This window comes from Helianthus annuus, chromosome 12 (genome assembly GCF_002127325.2).
Source record: "Helianthus annuus cultivar XRQ/B chromosome 12, HanXRQr2.0-SUNRISE, whole genome shotgun sequence".
In the NCBI taxonomy this organism is placed as follows: domain Eukaryota; kingdom Viridiplantae; phylum Streptophyta; class Magnoliopsida; order Asterales; family Asteraceae; genus Helianthus; species Helianthus annuus.
The window spans coordinates 45,225,812-45,245,776 of NC_035444.2; the positions used below are offsets into that span (position 1 = coordinate 45,225,812).

Sequence of the window (19,965 nt, forward strand, 5' to 3'; positions counted from 1 at the left end):
AAATTCGGTACTAGGAACGGTGCTTACCACATTGATGTTAATGCTTTTTATGTTCTTGGGATTTGGCACCGTATCACTCGGTAGCTGGCCTTTTGCTTTCTTTAACATCGCCACGTCACTTGCAAGTTGACCCATTTGAGTGGTCAACGATTGGATGCTTTTGTCACGAACCTCGTCCTTTTGCATCCGAACCTCATCACGTTGGTTCATTCGTTGCATTTCACTTTGCATCGCCTTCAACATCTCCATCATCTCATTTCCACCCGAAGAGCTTTGACCCGTTTGATATTGCCTTTGAAATCCTTGGTTTCCTTGGAAATTCGGGTTAGCTTGATTTGACGGGTTCCCATATCTAAAGTTCGGATGGTTTCTCAATCCGGGGTGGTAGGTGTTGGAATTCATGTTGTTGTAATTCCTACCACCTCCTCCTTGACCTTGACCTTGAACCGCATTGACTTCCTCGTATTTCCCTTCCAACATTCCTTGGCAATTTTCAGCCGCATGACCTATTTCATTACACAAAGCACACACATTATATATTTGGTTAGTGGTTTGAACATTACCATCATCTATGGCGTGCACTTGTGGTCGGTTAGTGGTTGGTCGGGCTCTCCTTGAAGCTTGGGCCTTCCTTTTTGATGTAGTTGCCATACTTTCCAAAAACTCCCAATCTTCATTCTCATAATTCGTTCCAAACGTCCCTCCGGTGATAGACATTAGATCACGTGCGTCTTCGGCACTCAACCCCTCATGAAAGGCGTTCATCAACTCCCATAACTCAATTCCATGATGAGGGCAGTTTTTAATCATCATGTTAAAACGCTCAAACGCCTCATGGAACATCTCACCGTGTTGTTGTTGAAAGCTTCTCAATCCCTTCCGCGCATCATTGGTCTTTTGGGCGGTGTAGAATTCATCCAAAAAGGTTTGTTGCATCTCCCCCCATGTATATATTGATGCCGAAGGCAAAGTGTAGAACCACTTCTTTGCCTTATCCTCCAAAGAAAACTGAAATAAGACTAACTTGACTTCATCAGCCGAAAAACCTTGACTCCCAAAAGTGTTGCAAATTGAGTCATAGGCCTCTAGATGGAAATACGGCTCCTCCGTTGCTAACCCTTTGTACTTCGGTAAACTTTGCAACGAGTTTGTTCTTACTTCAAAAGTTCTCCCTTGGTTGTTGTGAGGGATAACCACCGGTGAAGGGTTTGAGTAATGATTGGCCTGAAATGTGCCTCTATTCCCCTTGCTTGTTCCCTAAGATGCCTTCTTGGAACACCCAATCGACCCCTTGGACGAATAGGACCCATTGGTCTTGGTATAGGCCCTTGTGGTGCAATTGGTTGTTGGGGCATCGGTGGGTATTGATTTGGCCTTTGAAATTGTGGGTATACATGTTGTGGCCTAACTTGTTGCAATGGAATAGGTTGTTGGATTGTTGGTCCTTGTGGTCTTGGCCGAATGTGTTGCGGTATAAGTTGTTGTTGTTGCATTCCACCAACACTCGCCATCCCTTGAGATTGACTTTGAACATACCCAAAATCCCCTTGATCACCATAATCTCCATAACCGTACCCATCATCTTCATACCCCTCAAAGTCTTCGAATCCCTCATCATAACCACCCCCTTGAATTCCTGAAGTTTGCCCAAATGGGATGGTCGAATACTGAAAACCCGACTGTTGTTGTTGTGGTCTAAAAGATGAAGTAGTATGCACAACAGTTGAATTGGGTGCAATTGTGAAGGTAGATGATGATTGACCCGTAGTTGGGGGAAAGAAGTGAGATAATGGTGGGATTGTGGTGGATGGATCATAAGTGATGATAGGCTCAGTTTGAGTGGTGATTGGCTGAGTGGAATTGGTTGGTGTAAATCCAGCAGTGGTATTAGGTAATGTAGTGTTTGGTGATGGTTGGGTGGAAGTAGGTATAAAGGATGAGGTTGTTTGACTGGTTGTAGGTGGAATCTGAGAATCAGCCATGATGTTTCTCGGTGTAATGGGTGAAGTGGGTGAACCAATGATTTTGTTTTCTCGCACTAAAACTCGGTTTTGTCGTAGCGTTCTTTCAATTTCCGGATCAAACGATAACGGTGATGACCTGTGAAAGCCTCTAGTATGCATACACCTGAAGTACCTGCACACTAAACACAACCAGCGTAAACCCGAAAATAACAAACAAAACTATGAAATTAACACACGTTGCGCACTACTCCCCGGCAACGGCGCCAAAATTTGACGTGATGTCGTGGGTCACGCAAATTTAATCCCTAAACAACTGTAGTTAGCGGTAGTAGGGTATCGAACTCAGGGAGTATGTGGAAAATGTGTTGATTGTATAGCTTTGTAATTAAACTAAAATTAAACTAAATTGCAGAAAATTAAAATTCAAGATTATGGATTGTTGTTTTAGAAAACTAATTTAAGAACTAAATCAAATCAAAGTTGGTTGTAAACAATTAGGAGAAAACAATGATCACCCTAGGTTTCAGTTTCTTTAAACAGTTGTGTGCAATTTCACTAGAAAGAGTTACATAGACATAACTCATGTATGTGTGATTGAAGTGATAAAAGGGGACAAAGTACTCGGATTAAATAATGCGAGGTTGTTTCCCGATGACCTATTAACCAATAACCAACCCTAACCCTTCCCGTGATATCTCGGTTGCCAACGGCACCAAGAACGTACGATCAAGACTAGAAATTGCAATATGGATTAACACACTACAAACAATCAAACATACACCATGACATTCAAGCAACGCAAGATATCATTCTAGAAATGCAGAAATTAAACACACAAAAGTCTTAGAAACATTCACCTAGGATGATCACCGAAGAGTTTAGCCGGACATGGCTCGGTGAATCATCATCAACATCAATCTAATGTTCATACAAATTAAAAACACAAACCGAATGATTGGAAATGTTCACAAAGCGAGCTAGTGCTCCAAAATCGCCCCCAAAATGTCCAAGAACCGTCAATGATGAGAATCATACCAAAAGACACCCAAAAACCGAATATAAGATGGCAGTTACATATTTTCTCGCAGCCGTCACCGTAATTTACGGCTCCACCGTAAATTATGGTGGACATGATTCTTTTACGGTGCAAACAAACTGTGTTACGGTGAGCAAGTGGCCAATTTCAGGTCCACCGTAAATTACGGTGGAACCGTAATTTACGGTGACAACCTGCATGTTGTTGACTTTCTTTTGCCTTGTATTCGTGTGTCTTCTATGGTGGCTACCTCCCATTTGTCCAACATGTGCCGCCCAACTCAAACCAACCACCCAATCTATAATCGGTCCAATCCAGAAATCCATGTGCTATTAAAAATGGATGTTGATTTTGTAAACTTTCTCAAAGCCCTATGCTACACGTGATGTTATGTCCCATCAAATGTGTGTGGCGGCCCTATCCACCAAGTCCCATGTGCGGCCCATTCCCAATATTGATGATCATAAGATGTGCGGCCCAATCCTCTTAGACTGCCGCCCAAGAAATCCACGTGACTTCTTTTGTCCTCACATGTGCGGTCCAATTAATGTTGCCCTTTTGTTGTTGACTTTGGTGATGCTCTCCAAAGAAATTAGCTGCCCCTCAAAACAATCATGTGCGTATGTCAGCTCACATGTATGTATGAATGGTAGTTGTTGTAGATGGTCTCTAAAAGAAATGGCGGCTGCTCTCAATGCTTCACGTGTGATGTCTGCCACCCCCAAACCATGATGTTATTTACTTTCTTTAATAACCTCATGTGTGTTGTGTTGCCCATGTTCGTGAGTCCAGCCCAAGAAGAATAAGAGCCCACTAATAATTTATAATTTCTGCCATAATTTCGTGATGGTGGCTGCCCACTATTCCTAGTCATGAAGGCCCAATATTTCGTAGATGCCATTTAATTTCCAACCGTAGCCTATGCGTTTCAATTTAACCGAATTAAGCGATTTACCTGCAAAACACACGAACACTCGTAGTTACTAAGTTCAAGCAAATAACCAAGTAAAGCATGGAATTTTAATCTTTTTAAACCACTTAAGGGTTGTCCTACGGACCACCCGTCATGCATCATAAAGCTTCTGCTTCAAGGTCTGAAACGCTTCTTCTTGCTTATAACCCCATTCAAAGGGTTTGTTCTTCTGAGTTAGAGCAGTTAGAGGAACTGCAATCTTCGAGAAGTTTTCAATGAAGCGGCAGTAATAACCCGCAATACCAAGGAAAGAACGAACCTCAGTAGGAGTAGTTGGCGTATCCCAATCCTTAATCGCACTGATCTTGGAGGGATCTACATGAATACCTTGTTCGTTGACAATATGTCCCAAAAATTGAACTTCCTTAAGCCAAAATTCGCACTTGGAGAATTTGGCAAAAAGTTGCTCTTTCTTTAGGAGTTCCAGAGTAAGACGAAGATGTTGCTCGTGATCAGCTTGCGTCTTAGAGTAAATCAAGATGTCATCGATGAAAACGATGATGAACTTATCCAAATAAGGCTTGCAGACCCTATTCATTAAGTCCATGAAAACAGCAGGAGCATTGGTCAAACCGAATGGCATGACTGTGAACTCATAATGCTCATATCGAGTGCGAAATGCTGTTTTGGGAATATCCTCTTCATGCACACGAAGTTGATGATACCCAGAACGAAGATCAATCTTCGAAAAGCAAGTAGCACCCTGTAACTGGTCAAAGAGGTCATCAATGCGAGGTAGGGGATATCGATTCTTGATGGTAAGCTTATTCAGCTCACGATAATCGATACACATTCTGAAGGATCCATCCTTCTTCTTGACAAAAAGAATGGGAGCACCCCAAGGAGAAAAGCTAGGACGGATAAAACCTTTGTTAGAAAGCTCCTGAAGCTGCTTAGATAGCTCTTGCATCTCAGATGGTGCAAGACGATATGGAGCTCTGGCAATAGGATTTGCACCAGGTACAAGATCAATACGAAACTCGACTTGGCGTGCTGGAGGTAGTCCAGGTAATTCTTCAGGAAACAGCTCCTGATAATCCCGAACAACAGGGATATCTTGAATAGGCTTACCTTGGTCTTTATCTGCCGTAACATGTGCCAAGAAGGCCACATAGTTCTTTCGCAGATACTTCCGAGCTTGAAAACAAGACATAAGCTTGAGGCTACTAACAGGTTTCTCACCTCGAACCTGTAGGATCTCACCTGACGGGAGCGGCACACGAACGATCTTCTCGAAACAAACTACCTCTGCGCGATGCTTGGCTAACCAATCCATACCCACAATAATGTCGAAGCTTCCAAGATGCATAGGGGTGAGGTCAATGGGAAAGAGATGGTTGCTAAGGTTCAATTGACAGTTGCGAAGAACAGAATCAAGAACAACGGGTTCACCATTCGCAACTTCAACAGTCAAGGGCTTACCTAGTTTCGTTCTAGACACGCGAAGCAAAGGCTCAAAAGATAACGACACAAAACTCTTATCGGCCCATGAATAAAAAAGAACAGACGCAGGTTGATTATTAACAAGGAACGTACCGTTTACCACTTCATTGTCTGCCTGTGCCTCAGCAGCATTCATATTAAAAACTCGACCTCGAGCTGGACCCTGGTTCTGAACTGCATTGATCAATCTTGGGCACTAGTTTCGATAGTGGGTCAGATCCCCACAGTTGTAGCAAGAACCTGGTGGGAAGTGAGGTCGCGCTGCTTGACCTTGTTGCTGAGCAAGAGGCTGGGCAACCTGTTGGGCCGGGTTTTGAGCTGCCCGATTCTGATTGACAGGAATGCGGCATGCAGCAGCGAGATGACCAGATCTTCCGCAGTTGGTGCATTGACGGCACTGGTGGTGTGGTTGATGATGTCCGTTACACTTGTTGCACAGAGGTGCATTGCCAAAGTACGGTTTCTTGGCGAAAGGTTGCGCAGGCTGATTTTGAGCAGCTTGAGCCTGAGTAGTAACGACATAGTTCTGGGAAGCCTTCCGCTTCCTCGAACCCTTCGAAGAACCCGCATCACTCCCCTTCTTACCTTTCTTGCTATCCTTCTTGTCAGAATCCTGCTTCTTACCCTTCGTGTCACCCTTTCTATGCAACTTACCCCTTCGAATCTGAGATTCGGTCAACGTTGCAGATAGTTCGATTGCCTGACGAACAGTGGTAGGTTTACTACCAGTAACTATGTCTTGCACAGAGTCAGGTAGACCATCAATGTATCTCTCGATAGCCTTGTCAAGTGGGGTAACCATCGTTGGGCATAACAAACTCAACTCTTCGAACCTGTCAGTATACGCCCGGTGCTCACCACTAAACTGTTTTAGATCATCAAACTCCCTTTCCAGCGCTCGCAATTCATGACGAGGACAGAACTCACTCATCATGAGAGTCCTTAACTCAGCCCATGTTTGTGCTAAAGCGACTTCAGCACCACGATCTCTCATAACCCCGTTCCACCATGTCAACGCCCTCTTTTGAAAAACACTAGAAGCAAACTCGACCTTGCGATTATCGGGACACTGAACATGACGAAAAGTATTCTCAATGCTCTCAAACCATTGAAGGAGCCCAGTTGCCCCCTCAGTACCACTGAACTTGAGTGGTTTAGCCGAATTAAAGCTCTTGAAGTTACAAGGAGCGTTCTGATTGATGTTGGCTTGGTTAAACTGAGCAATAAGATTCGGGAACGCAGCAGCCATATGCTGTGCGATGATTTCTGCCAGTTCGGCATTCGGTAGCTGATTTTCGCGTCGAGGAGGCATGCTAAAAAGAGGAAACATGAGAGGAAACGAGTGAGATGATTAGATGAAAAGAACGAGATGAAACAAAATCAACAAAGCAAGGATGGTGGTCATTCGTTCGTATCACAAAGCCAACAAATGACACACAGTGACTAATCAAAGTAAATGGGTCCATAAATAATGCTTAGCGAAGACATGCTCGCCTATAAGTGAACACTCACCCCAAGAGTTCCCAGGTAAGAGTGACTGGTATGATTATGTGGATTTGTACGAACACTCTAGCCTTAGACAGAAAACCCGGGGTACAGGCATTCACCCTTCCAGTTTGCACGTGTTCACACTATTTGGAACCCAAAACTTCGACGAGATTTTGAAAACATTGGAAGGCACAAGGCAAAAAGAATCATTAAAGCAAATGATAAATTTCCAAAATCAATTTGAAAAGTCAAAAGGGGTTCAAAACAATAAAATAAATCATTTGAAAAATAGAGGATTGTTTTTTCAAAAATCGCTTTAGAAATCTAGGTTCTTGTTTTGATGATCACCTAAGGATAGGTGAAGTGCATGTTTTAAAATCTAAACACAAGACAACTTGTGTTGGGGTCCTAGAAAGGTTATAGTCTAGGTCAAAGCATTACTAATAACCTAATTCCCTATAACCATTGGCTCTGATACCAACTCTTCTGTCACACCCCGACCACGTAAAACATCAAATCGTGGCGGAAACATCGGGGAGTGTTGTAACAGAATTATTGTTCCACAACCAAGGTAATTAAAATATTATTTTATTCATCACCCAGGGGTGGAATACATTGTTTCAAACAAGAACCAACAAGTTACATTGTCTTAAAACTACAGAAATAAAGAGTACATAACGTAATTAAACTAAGTCTAGTTCTGTTTTATGTCACTAAGGCCCAAGTCCACCCTAGCGTGTCACGATCATCCTATGCATTAGCTCCTAAAACACATGTGAAAATAGGTACGTCAGCATAAAAATGCCTGTGAGTAACATAGGTTTTGTGAAAATAGGATTCATGACTTATAAGTTTAAGAAAAGTGTTTAATAAAAGTTAGTCATGAACCTTGTAAAATGTTTTGTTTTGTAAATCCTTTGAAAAGTGATAAAATTTGATGATATGTATAAATAAAAGAATTATGTATGGTTAAAGAATAACCAAGTAAAATAAGTTGTATAAAGTAAGTTGTTCTTGTAAAACGAAGTCTTGTGAAAAATGTATTATTTGTGTAAGAATGTATAAGTCCAAACTAAATGATTTAAATAACGCTATGAAATGTAATACAACACGAGCACTTATATATAGGAAGTACCAGCGGCGTATCCACCATGCTTGTAGCATACTACACACATATCGTTACTTAAGTCACTTAAACAAACCACCAAAGCATATAGTTCATGTTCAAACCAATCATCAAATGTTCTTGTCTAAACCATTGTCAATGTTTAAAACCCAAAATGTAGTCATGTAGTTATGTGTAAACAAAATTTATGTATGGTAAGTAACAAAATGAGAATACTTAACCATAAGTAAAAAGGAACAAAACAAAGTATTTTGAATAAATCAAAAAGTTATGTTTTGCCAAGTAAAAACTTGTTTTATTGATACAAACATTTATGTAGTAAGATAACGCATTACATTCAAGCCTTGAGACAGCAGGATAACCTTAGAGTAAAGGTTATCAAAGTAAAATGTTCACGGATTCAGTCATTCCTTACACCCAAACAAACCTAGGGTGTCAGAAACGGGATTTGTCAAGTCCTATGGTACCATTACTTACTACCGAGCGGCATGATCGGTGTTCATGAATGTAGTAAAGAACCGTTTATGCAAACCAAATGTTATACCAAATGTAAACAGGTTATGTGAAAACAATGTACTAAGTATGCTAAGTAAACAGATAAAGTAGAAAAGTCATGTAAAACAATGTGCTAATATGCCATGTAAACATATATAGCAAAGTAATGTAATGTAGATCAATGTGCTAGCATGCTAAGTTAACATACATAGCAAAACAATGTAATGAAATCATGCACTATAAGTGTACTAAAGAACATAGCAACATATGATGTGAAAACAAGAAAGCACGAAAGTAACGAGTAGGCACATGTGTTTCACCCCAAAATGTTTGAAAAACAGTAAAAGAGGGGTCTATGTACTCACTTGAGATTGCTTAGAAGTCGTAGGATAACCACCAAGCAATGCTTAGAAGATCACGGAATCAAACGGCACCTATAAAGGCATCTATATTAATAAACGGACCTATCGGAGGATTGGGTAGTACGAGGGTTCGTAAATCAAATAAGTGTGGGAACTTATGTAATATGGTTTGACAAAGCCTACATACTAAAACGAAACCTATCCTAAGTGCTTTTGACCCGTTACGACCCGCTTAGGTAGCTTATGCTACTTTAACGCGTCGTTTGCGTAAAACGCGCTTGAAACGCCTAACTAGCCCTATGACAAGCAAGATATGCCTTAACATACTTAATATTGTTGCTAAATCAGTTTGGGTGTCAAAAATTATGTTACATATGTTTAAATGAATTTTGGCGTAAAAAGGGTATTTTGGTAGTTTACCTAAGGCACAAGAACTACTTATCATACAACTACTTAAACGTCGTGACCATAAGGTATAACCTCGGGAGGTTATTCCCTACGCAACTATGGTCACCTAAAATGTTTGGTCGGATCCTAATGATCGACCAAATGGGTCGGGTTCGTAAGCATAAGCGATTGATTAGATCGCTTACCTTTACGACCCTAAACAAGCACAAATCTAAAAGCGACGAGCTAAACATGCTAGAACATGTTTAGTAATGTTAGAAAACAGGTTTGGTATTAAAACAAACGGTTTTAATACCCTAGAGTAGTTTGGTTACAAAATACGCGAGAAAACGCATTTTGGCCGAAACTACGACTCGTCACTGAGCCTAGATAACGTGGTAATCAGTAGGTATAGTTACTAGGAACTATAACCATCGTGATTACGCTCACGTTATAAAGTTCAAACGAACTTCGCATTGACCATAAACTGGTCAATGCAGAAAGTCAAACAAACTTTGACTTTCGAACTCGAAAAGCAATAAAAGAACGAAGGAATACTTACAACGGGTCCCCGCAAGATTGAACTTCCGAGTATTCTCAGGTATGAAGTGTCAAAGCACCAAGACCGTTAGGATCGTTCCTCGCAAAGCGTGCTTCGATCTTGGCCGTACACATGGGCCCCTTGTTTTAGAATACCATTAGAGCCCATAGGAATGCCCCAAAACCATTTGCAAGTGTTTTAGAAGTGCAAGACAGCTGTAAACAGCTGTTTTCAACATTTTTGCACATCTGGGGAGGCCATGCGGCCCGCATCAGGATCCAGGAAAACTCAGGCGGGCCGCCTGAGGTTGTCTGATCAGCAAAACTTTTCAGAAATGACAGTTTCAGCCCCTGCATGCTTTTAGGCCCATTTTTGACACGTTTAAGGCCCGTTAACCTCATTTCAAGCCTCTAAAATGAAGTTAAAGTATAGGGAATTCAAAACATGCTCAAAAATATCTCGGATGTCGGTTCGTTTGGTCGTACGATCGCGATGTTTGCTTAGATACGACGGAATGCGCATAAGCGCGAAAAACGATCCAAATTGCGCGACGAATGAATTTTTCTCATGCCAAACATTAAAACATAATATTTTAATGCTTACATAAATTTTTGGATGTCCGGAAGTATTCAGAACGTAAGTTATGCGCGAAAATGCAAACTTATGCACTTTTTGACGCTTTTAGGCCCTGAATGAGCATAAAGTTATTTTTAGCACACCAAACCCCTCAAAGCCTATTTCTAAGCTATGTAAAGGATATTTAAGGTGTGTTTAACTTATGATCATGTTCCGGAATGTTCGTTACAGTTCAGATTGGCATACTTTCGCAGTTTGTCAATTTTAGTCCCTGTAAGCGAATAAACTAGATTTTGCCATACCAAAGCCTTCGAAACTTATTTCTAAGTTGTGTAAAGGTTATTTAAGGTATGTTAAGCATAATTTGATGTTCCGGAGTATTTGTCGCATTTAACTGATTATGCTTACGCACCAGTTTGCGTATAATTCTCTAGAAAGCGATATAGAGTTTGAAATCGAATAAAAGCCAAAACATGAAAAACATCAAACATAAAGAAACAAACATAGGAATCAAATAACTTTATTTTATTGATAACCGAACTGTTTATAATGATTACAAGCACAAATGTCACACCCGCATACTATCCGATCCTCCGATTTAGATCCGGTATATTAACATAGTTACCTATATTAGGTGCCGTTGATATCCGTGATCTCTAGCGTTATTTGATTATTATACAAGAACTCCAAAGCAACCTCAGGTGAGTACATTGAACCCCTCTTTTACTGTTTTCTAAGCTGTTTTGGGGTGAAACACATGTGCCTATCTGTTACTTTCATGCTTTCCATGTTTTCACATCGTATATCTACTATGCTCATTAGTACATTATAGTACATGATTTCATTACATTTTATGCTATGTATGCCCATTGTGTGCGTACTTAGTACATTGATTTACATAATATTTTTGCTGCATATGTTTACTCAGCATATGGGCACATTGATTTACATGAACATTTCTGTTGCATATGTTTACTCAGCATATGGACACATTGATTTACATGAACATTTCTGTTGCATATGTTTACTCAGCATATGGACACATTGATTTACATAAACATTTCTGTTGCATATGTTTACTCAGCATACGGACACATTGATTTACATGAACATTTCTGCTTCGTATGTTTACTTAGCATACTTAGTACAATTGTTTACATCACATGCCTTCATTTTGTTATGACATTTGGTTTGTTTAACATGGGACAATACATTCATTAACATTGATCACGCCGTTCGTTAGTAGGTAATGGTACCATAGGAATTGACAACTCCCATTTCTGAAATCCTGGGTTGATAGGATTGGAAGGAATGACCGAATTCGATATACATAACTTAGATAAACCTTTAATTTGTTTAAGGGTTTATCGCCGCAGTCTCAAGGCTTGGATGTATGCATAGCTTACAATACCGCATAAATGTTAATATCAATAGAGCATGCATTATTCCACAGAACATAACGTTGATTTAAACCACGTGTTACTTCAACGACTTGCTTTGTGCATTTTACATATGGTTTAAGTTGATACACTTCGCTTACCATACATGATACATTTTGGGATACACATTACATGATTTACATTAAACATAAACACGTTGACATTGACATACACATTTGGTGGTTTACATTGAACATAAACATTTGACATGATTTACACAATAACACTTGACATTTGGGTTATACATGAACAATTTACATGGTGGATTGGTTTGGGGTAAATGGTTTGAGTAACGTGGAGTATGTAAAATGATGCAAACATGGTGGATACGCCGCTGGTACTTCCTATATATAAATGTTTGTATAATATTACATATCTTAGCGTTATCTAAATCGTTTCAGTTTAGAAATATAACATGTTATACAAATAACATACTTTTCAAATACATTGTCTTACAAAACAACTTATTATATTCAACTCATTTTACCTGGTTACTCGTTTAATCTTGCACTTATCTATACATATCATCTGATGTTATCGTTTTTCAAATGATTTACAAAGCAAGACAAAGTACAAGGTTCATGATTGACTGTTATTAAACATTCTTTAAACTCAAGTCATGAACCCCATTTTCACAAAACCTATGTATCTCACAGGCATTTTTATGCTGACGTACCTACTTTCACATGTGTTTTCAGGAGCTATTCCATAAGATGTTGATCACAATACTAGGGCGGACCTGTGCCTTAGTGACTGAAAATGAAGATAGACTAGTATAATTATGTTCTGAACTCTGTGCTTTCTGTTTTAAGACAATGTAACATCCGTGTTGATAAATAAAATGTAACTTAAATTTCCATGGTTGTATAACAATTAATTCTGTCCACAACACTCCCCGACGTTTTCCGCCGCGGTTGCATGTTATACGCGGTCGGGGTGTGACATTAGATTTGTCAAAACCTAAAGTAGAAACATTAGCCTCACGAAGATCATCTCTCCCCGTGATCTGCTTGAATTTCTCAGCTCTCCGTAACACGCTAGTCAAACACCACATTATGTCCATCAGCTCCATTTTTTCAGCATCTATCTGGTCGTAATCTTCCTTTGTTAGCATTGGATTTCCGATACGACCTGCAACAAAACAACTGTAAGACTCTAAAACCATTTCCAATAATGACATGTGGTTTTTAGCAACTTCCTCAGAATAATCTTGATCATTTTCAAGATTTAATACAATATTGCACTGAAGTTTTCTTCCATTTTTCGTTGCTGAAATGTGCGGATCAAAAGATGGAAATGATGTGAAACTTGTTTTGCTGTTTGATCCTGATGGTGAACTTCCAGGAGAATTCTTGGCATTGTAAGCAGTTTCTATTTTCGGAGATAGATTTGAAGACTTTTCATTCACTCCTGCTTTATAATACAACCCAATAACCTGTTCACCATCGAAATCTTTCATTCGAACAATTTTTCTTTGTTCCATTTCCTGAGCTTCCAACTTTTCAATAAATTTGCTCAAAGTTAACGTGCTAAAACCCTTTTCGTTCCTGAGCATCATCAGATAAGTTCCCCAAGTTTCATGCGGTAAAGCATCAGCAAGTTTTTCAATTAACTCTTCATTGTCTTTGTTAATGCTTAACCTCTTCATGTTCACCAACAGGTTACAATATCTTTCAATGATCTGTTTTGTACTCTCGTTTTTCAATCCTCTAAACAAATCAAAATCCTTTTTCAAAAGTGACTTCTTGTTTTTCACCATCTCCTGACTTCCAACAAACTTTGAACGCAACGCTTTCCATATTGAATATGAACTCCCGTTGTGTTGTAACAAAACCATAATATCTTCTTTCACAGCTTCTTGTAGCAGGCTTAACATCATCTTCTCATTTTTGTACTTCTTCTTGTCATCGGCACTCATGTCTTTGATCGCCACTTCCTCTTCATCATCATTTAGTGGTCTCACATACTTTGTTTCCACACACTCCCATGCATCTAGATAGTTAGCTTGAACCCAGTTCTCGAAACGACCCTCCCATCCTTTATATTCTTCAATGTTCAATAGTTTGGGTGGTTTTTGCATTGTTCCCGTTTCGTTTTCAAGCATTGTGGTTTGAGCAACAGTGATCGGGGTAACCGGAGTAGCGAATGCGTTGTAAAATTCCTCGTCCATGTTCAAATTTTAAGAATTTTTTTCAACAGACCGTAAAAGCGAAACTATTTGAAGTTGTTCACTGGAGCGAAACTCGTATGTTCGAATAAGCAGAACCGATGATGTTCAAATAAGTGGAACTCATGATGTTCAAATAAGTGGAACTCCTGATGTTCAAATAAGCGGAAGTCCTGATGTTCAAATAAGCGGAAGTCCTGATGTTCAAATAAGCGGGAGTCCTGATGTTCAAATAAGCGGAAGTCTTGATGTTCAAATAAGCGGAAGTCCTGATGTTCAAATAAGCGGACTTGATTGTTCAGATAAGCGGACTTGATTGATCTTTGGAGCGGATCTTCTCAAAATATGTCCAAATAAGCGAACCTGATTGGTCAAATAAGCGGACTTGAATGTTCATAAGAGCGGAACTACAATTTGTTCGAAAAAGCGGAACCTATTCGGAGACTAATTTGACCCATTTTTAGTCTGAATTTCAGTGTCAATTTTTCAAGGGTTTATCTATGATCAATTATCTACAATCTGTGAAATTTTGAGTGGATTCCGACCGTTAAATCTCGTTCTGATGAAAAAAGAAGGTGTAGAAGTAAGAGTTTTTGACGAATTCCAGCTATTCTCTGTAGAACTCCTCCTCCTGAAGCTCTGATACCACTTGTAGAATTGTGTTTCGACCTGAACGAGTCGTTCAGAGGAGTTTTCGTCAATTACAGGTGCGGAAAACAAGTAATCAACGTGGAAACAACTAGCAAATTACTTTAAACACCTTTCTGTATTGAATAATGACAGTTTACAACCAAATCTCGATCCGGCAGCACTTCGGTATGAGTTACAAGGTCTGGTTACTATGGTTCCCTTATGTGCACCTATTTATAGGTGTTGAGGTTCCCTCCAAGGTACATAGACACATAAGTGGACCTGACACATAAGCGGAGCTGACACAAAAGCGGACCTCCTAGTGACACATAAGCAGACCTGACAGATAAGCGGACCTCCTAGTGACACATAAGCGGACCTACCAGGTTAAACCTATATGCTATCCTATTTTCTCATAAAACATGCCCTGATCTAACAATCTAAAACTAAGACTCGATACAAGACGAAGTCGACAGATGTAGTACACCAACAAATAAAAATGAAATTCAAATTTTTTCTTAGATTGTAACTGACCACTTACTTAATATTTATTTAAAAAATAATTAATTTTAGTATTTATGAACCCTAATTTAGATGTGTTTTTGGATGAACTGTAATATATTAGACTTGTTTATGTTCACTAATGTTAAATTGTATTTTTTTATATTTGTTTAGTTACATTCATTTGTGTTTGTTCAATCATGTTAATTTATTTTTGTTTATGTTTATTCAAATATGTTCAATTATTTTTTTGTTTATGTTCATTTGTGTTCGTTTATGTTCTCTGAACTATTCGATTAGGCTTTAAACGAACGAACATAAACGAACACGAACATACCTGATTTCTTAATAAACAAACACAAACACGAACATACCTGATTTCTTAATGAACAAACACGAACAAAAAAAATGTGTTCGATTATATGTTTGTGTTCGTGTTCGGTTAAAGTTAAATGAACGAACATGAACATGTCTATGTTCGTGTTCGTTCCGTTCATTTACAGGCCTAGCTATTGCCAAAGCACTATTACATTGATAAACTCTGTGGATCAGCATCTGCTTGAACTTCATCATCTGTTGATCTTTATCCTCTGTTGGTCGTTAACATCTGTTGAGCCTCAACATACCTTAGCTTCCTCAGACTTTGTCTTCATCAGCAGAGGGTGATCAGACATTTGCTTTAACAGACTTTGTCTTCATCAGCGGAGGTTCTCTTTGGTAGACCTTTGGATCAGCAGACTTTGTCTTCAACAACAGAGTTACTCTTAGGTAGACCTTTGGCTTTAGCAGACTTTAGAGAGAGCAGATGTTGAGTCTTTGCCATTGGGAGGAGAAGATCTTCAAAGCAGATGTTCATGAGCATACTTAAACAACTTGACATTAATCTCCCTTTTGTAGAAGTCTTCACTCAAATGCCAAAATACTCCAAGTTCATGAGGGACTTTCTCACCCACTAGGGGAAGATTGAATCCATCCAACAAGTCAACTTAAGTGAAGAATGCTTGGCAGCAATCCTCAACAAACTCTCACAAAAGAAGATTGACCCCGGAAGCTTCACCATTCCATGCTCCATTGGAGGATCACCGGTAAGTAACGTGCTTGCCGACTTAGGGGCTAGCATTAACTTAATGCCCGCCTCTATGTTCAACCGACTTGGATTAGGAAAACTGCATCCCACAAAGAAGAGCATCCATCTTGTGGACGAGTCGGTAAAATACCCTCAAGGTGTCATAGAAAACCTCTTTGTTAAAGTCGGGGAATTTGTTTTCACGGCCAAATTTGTAATCCTAGACGTGGAGGAAGACACCAAAATCCCGCTCATACTAGGAACATTCCTTACCACTACACGGGCCATGGTGGATATGAGTGATGGAAGGTTAAAATTGAGGGTAGGAGATAAGGAGATGAAGTTTGAAGTAGGACATCGTGTGGAGGAGGACCCGGTCAAGTACCACACATCTTAAACATTTAATCAACTAAAACTATTTTGGATGCATTGAGGACAATGTGTAATTTACGTGTGGGGCGGGGGGGGGGGGGGGAACTTAACAACTTGAATATTGTTTGTACTAAAAATAAGGATTAAACAAAACTCTACTTGGAACTGCTAAAGCACCCCAAATCTTTTTTTTTCAAAACTTTCTTTTTATTTTTTGTTTTGTCTTGTTTATAGCTTAAGTTAAGAAATCAGGTTCTAAAAAAGTTCAAGTTTTTATAATTATTTACAACCGATAGCGGCATGATAAAAAAGGAACCATACAAGAAAAATTTATAAATAGGGCATTGTAACACCCCAAAAAATATTAAATTATACATATGTGTACACATGTATAATTAATTATATTGATAATAAATTTGCAAAAATAAAACTAGGGATATTTAACCTAGTTAATTATATGTTATGAATGATGAAGAATCAAGGGATTCTAACCCATTTTACAAATCTTCAAACTGGAGGGGCTAAAATGGACATACTTGAAATTAATTTTTTTAAAACTAGAGATAAACACAAAACACACATTTGTGTGTGTTCTGTAGTTCGACCAAAACCCAGGCAAACAGAGAGTTCACTTCTAAAACCCTAAATTCATCAAAACCTCTCAAAAATCAAAGAAGGAAATTGATTTGGAATTAATTCTAAGCTAAAATCATGATCACCAAACTTAGGAGATGTCACACCTCGATATTTCCACGTATTACCGGTGGGCCCGGTGGGGAGTACTGTGACGTAGTTGATATCATAGACAATTTATATTATCACAATTTAATACACAGCGGAAGTCGAAAGAGAAAATCATGACAAACCAAATAAAAAGTAATATCAAGTGTATTACAAAACGGTTGTAAGGATCTGTAGGATCGAAATCTGACCCGAACGAGTCGTTCAGAGGTAATCTCCTATGTTTCAGATGTGGAATAATAAGAAACGTAGGTAGATATAGCTTGTTCTTCACTTTAATCTCTTGTTTTATTGATTTGACAGCGTTTACAGTACAAACGTCACACCGGCAGAGCTTCGGCGTGGAAATCAACAACTAACCCCTATGTTCGCTCAAAAGACAGGTATATATAAGGCATCTAGGTTCGCTTATGAGGCATGTGTTCATATGAGTGAACCTCTCATATGACCACATAAGCGAACCTCCTTCCCTTTGACCCTAAAAGCGAACCTAGCTCACTAATCTCATACAATCTCGTATTTTCTCGTAATTCGAGCCCTAATCTATACAATGTACCGAATGACTCGATCCAAGACGAAATCAATAGATGTAGTGCACCAACAGACTCCCCCTCAGATGTTGATGGAGTCGACTTATCGAGTCACCACTATGCTGTGTCTTCACATCTTCAGTCTTGATCAGTCTCTGGGCCTTTCTTTCTCTCTATCTTCAGACTACCCCTATTGATTTACTGGCATTCCTTTGTTCTTCAGTAACATCTTCAGGATCGTTGTCTGGCTGTCTATCTAACAGCTTCTCATCTTATCCTGTAAAAACTCTACTTCAAAGTAAATTTCTTTCACATATATATTTCAAACATATAAACTTGGACCAGCTCAGACTCTCCTTCAAAACAAACACAGATTTTGATGAACCACTTGAAAGGTTAAAATATGAAAACATTTAATTCCAAACAAACATTCGCCCTCAAATATTGCTCATCATGTTTAGCACTCGGAATTTTGAAAATCAGTTTTTCAATATCAGTTGTCGAAAATCTTTTTGACTTTTTCAAAAGTTTATGCTAAAACACACTGAAAATCTTTTTGATTTTGAAATAAAGAAACTTGAAATGCAATAACAGAAATATTTACAAACAATATTTTTGTGAGTTCGTGTAAGAGGATCATATCAGTTTATGAGACATGTCACTAACACCGTTAAGCTTCATTACATTTTAAGTTCTAAACAATTCACCTAGATTGTCAGTATAGTCCACTTAAATTTTCACACAAAGTTCAACTGATCCGAGATACGATATTAATGTCTTAAAAACTTAAACTTATCTGTGTGTCCCACTACTTGAATATACTCCCGTATCCAGATCCCAATATTCAGTCTTACAGGTGAGTATACCACAGATGATATCTGTTCAGGGGTTAGATGCGAAACCGTGAGAGCTCAGGTCAGAACTTCCGTTCAGCAGAGAGATGACGGCTCGACTTTTGGTGTGTCCCCTTTAGAGGATCTTTTGATTTCAACAGCAGCGACTATCAATTTTATTGTTTCATCAGCTTGCTGAGGGCTGCGCTTATGTTACAAAGCGTTTGCAGAAAGCATTATCCGGGGACTAGGTCAGTACTTCCATACAGCATTATCCCAGATATCACTAAGCATAAAGACCTAGTATCTCAGAATAAGGGACCTTTCAAACAAGATTTCAGGGGTTACCTATATATCCAAGTTTGTGTTAACCCACAGAATAAGAAAGTTTGAAATTTAGTTTATATCTCGTCACAATTTACTAAATGTGTAAAAACCTACTGACACATCCTCAGTGAGATTGTTTATCACATATTATCTATCTAATTCTTTAGCATGTTGTGACAGCATACTGATGTACTATCATTTCCTGTTTTCACAATGAAAATCATTTTTCATTTTATCATGTTTTTGATTTTTTCAAAATTTTTAAATGTTTTTGGATTTTCTGAAATCCTACTCCCCCTAAAATGCAAACACATTTCAAAGGAAATTTGAAAACTTCTAGACTCTTGACCTACTAGAAAGATGAAAAGTAAAACAAACTGTACATAAACTTGACAACTGACATCAAATCGCATCAAATCTCAATTCACTCGCCATAAACAATCCTGAACTCCCCCTTTCAACAACCCATTTTCTCATTTAGATCTCAAAACACTCAAGTTTGTTTTAATCGAAATGATTTTTCCGGAAAATGAGTTTGTGTTTACCACTTTTAAGTTTACCACTTATAAAGCATGGGGATATGGTTCATCATCTTGTTTATCAATCTCATATTAATAATAAATCAAGTACAACTTAATGTCCCTGATTTACCATTTGCAGTTCAGAAACCTCTGTACCACTTGTAGACATAATCTCTTCAAAGTATAACCAATAATTACCACTTGTAAGAAAATCGAACACAAACCATTTGTAGGTTTTACTGTAGGAATGACACATCTACAGAAACCTCTTTACCATTTGTAAGATTATTCAGAAATATGCCGATTCCTGCTTCTCAATTACCAACCTCGAAGCTCCGGCGTAGTCCTTTCACCTGTAAACATTCAAACACTATTCAAAATCTTTCAAAACAAACTTTTCAAACACTATAATGATGCCGATTCCTGATCCACGATAGAAACTTGGGA

The 19,965-nt window shown here is 38.8% G+C and overlaps 1 non-coding gene across 1 annotated transcript; it reads left to right on the forward strand.

The window, feature by feature from the left end:
- Positions 1–781: 781 nt before the first annotated feature.
- Positions 782–887, forward strand: LOC118485256. The gene has a single exon (XR_004875561.1). It is a non-coding gene; the product is annotated as a small nucleolar RNA R71 (small nucleolar RNA).
- Positions 888–19,965: the final 19,078 nt, after the last annotated feature.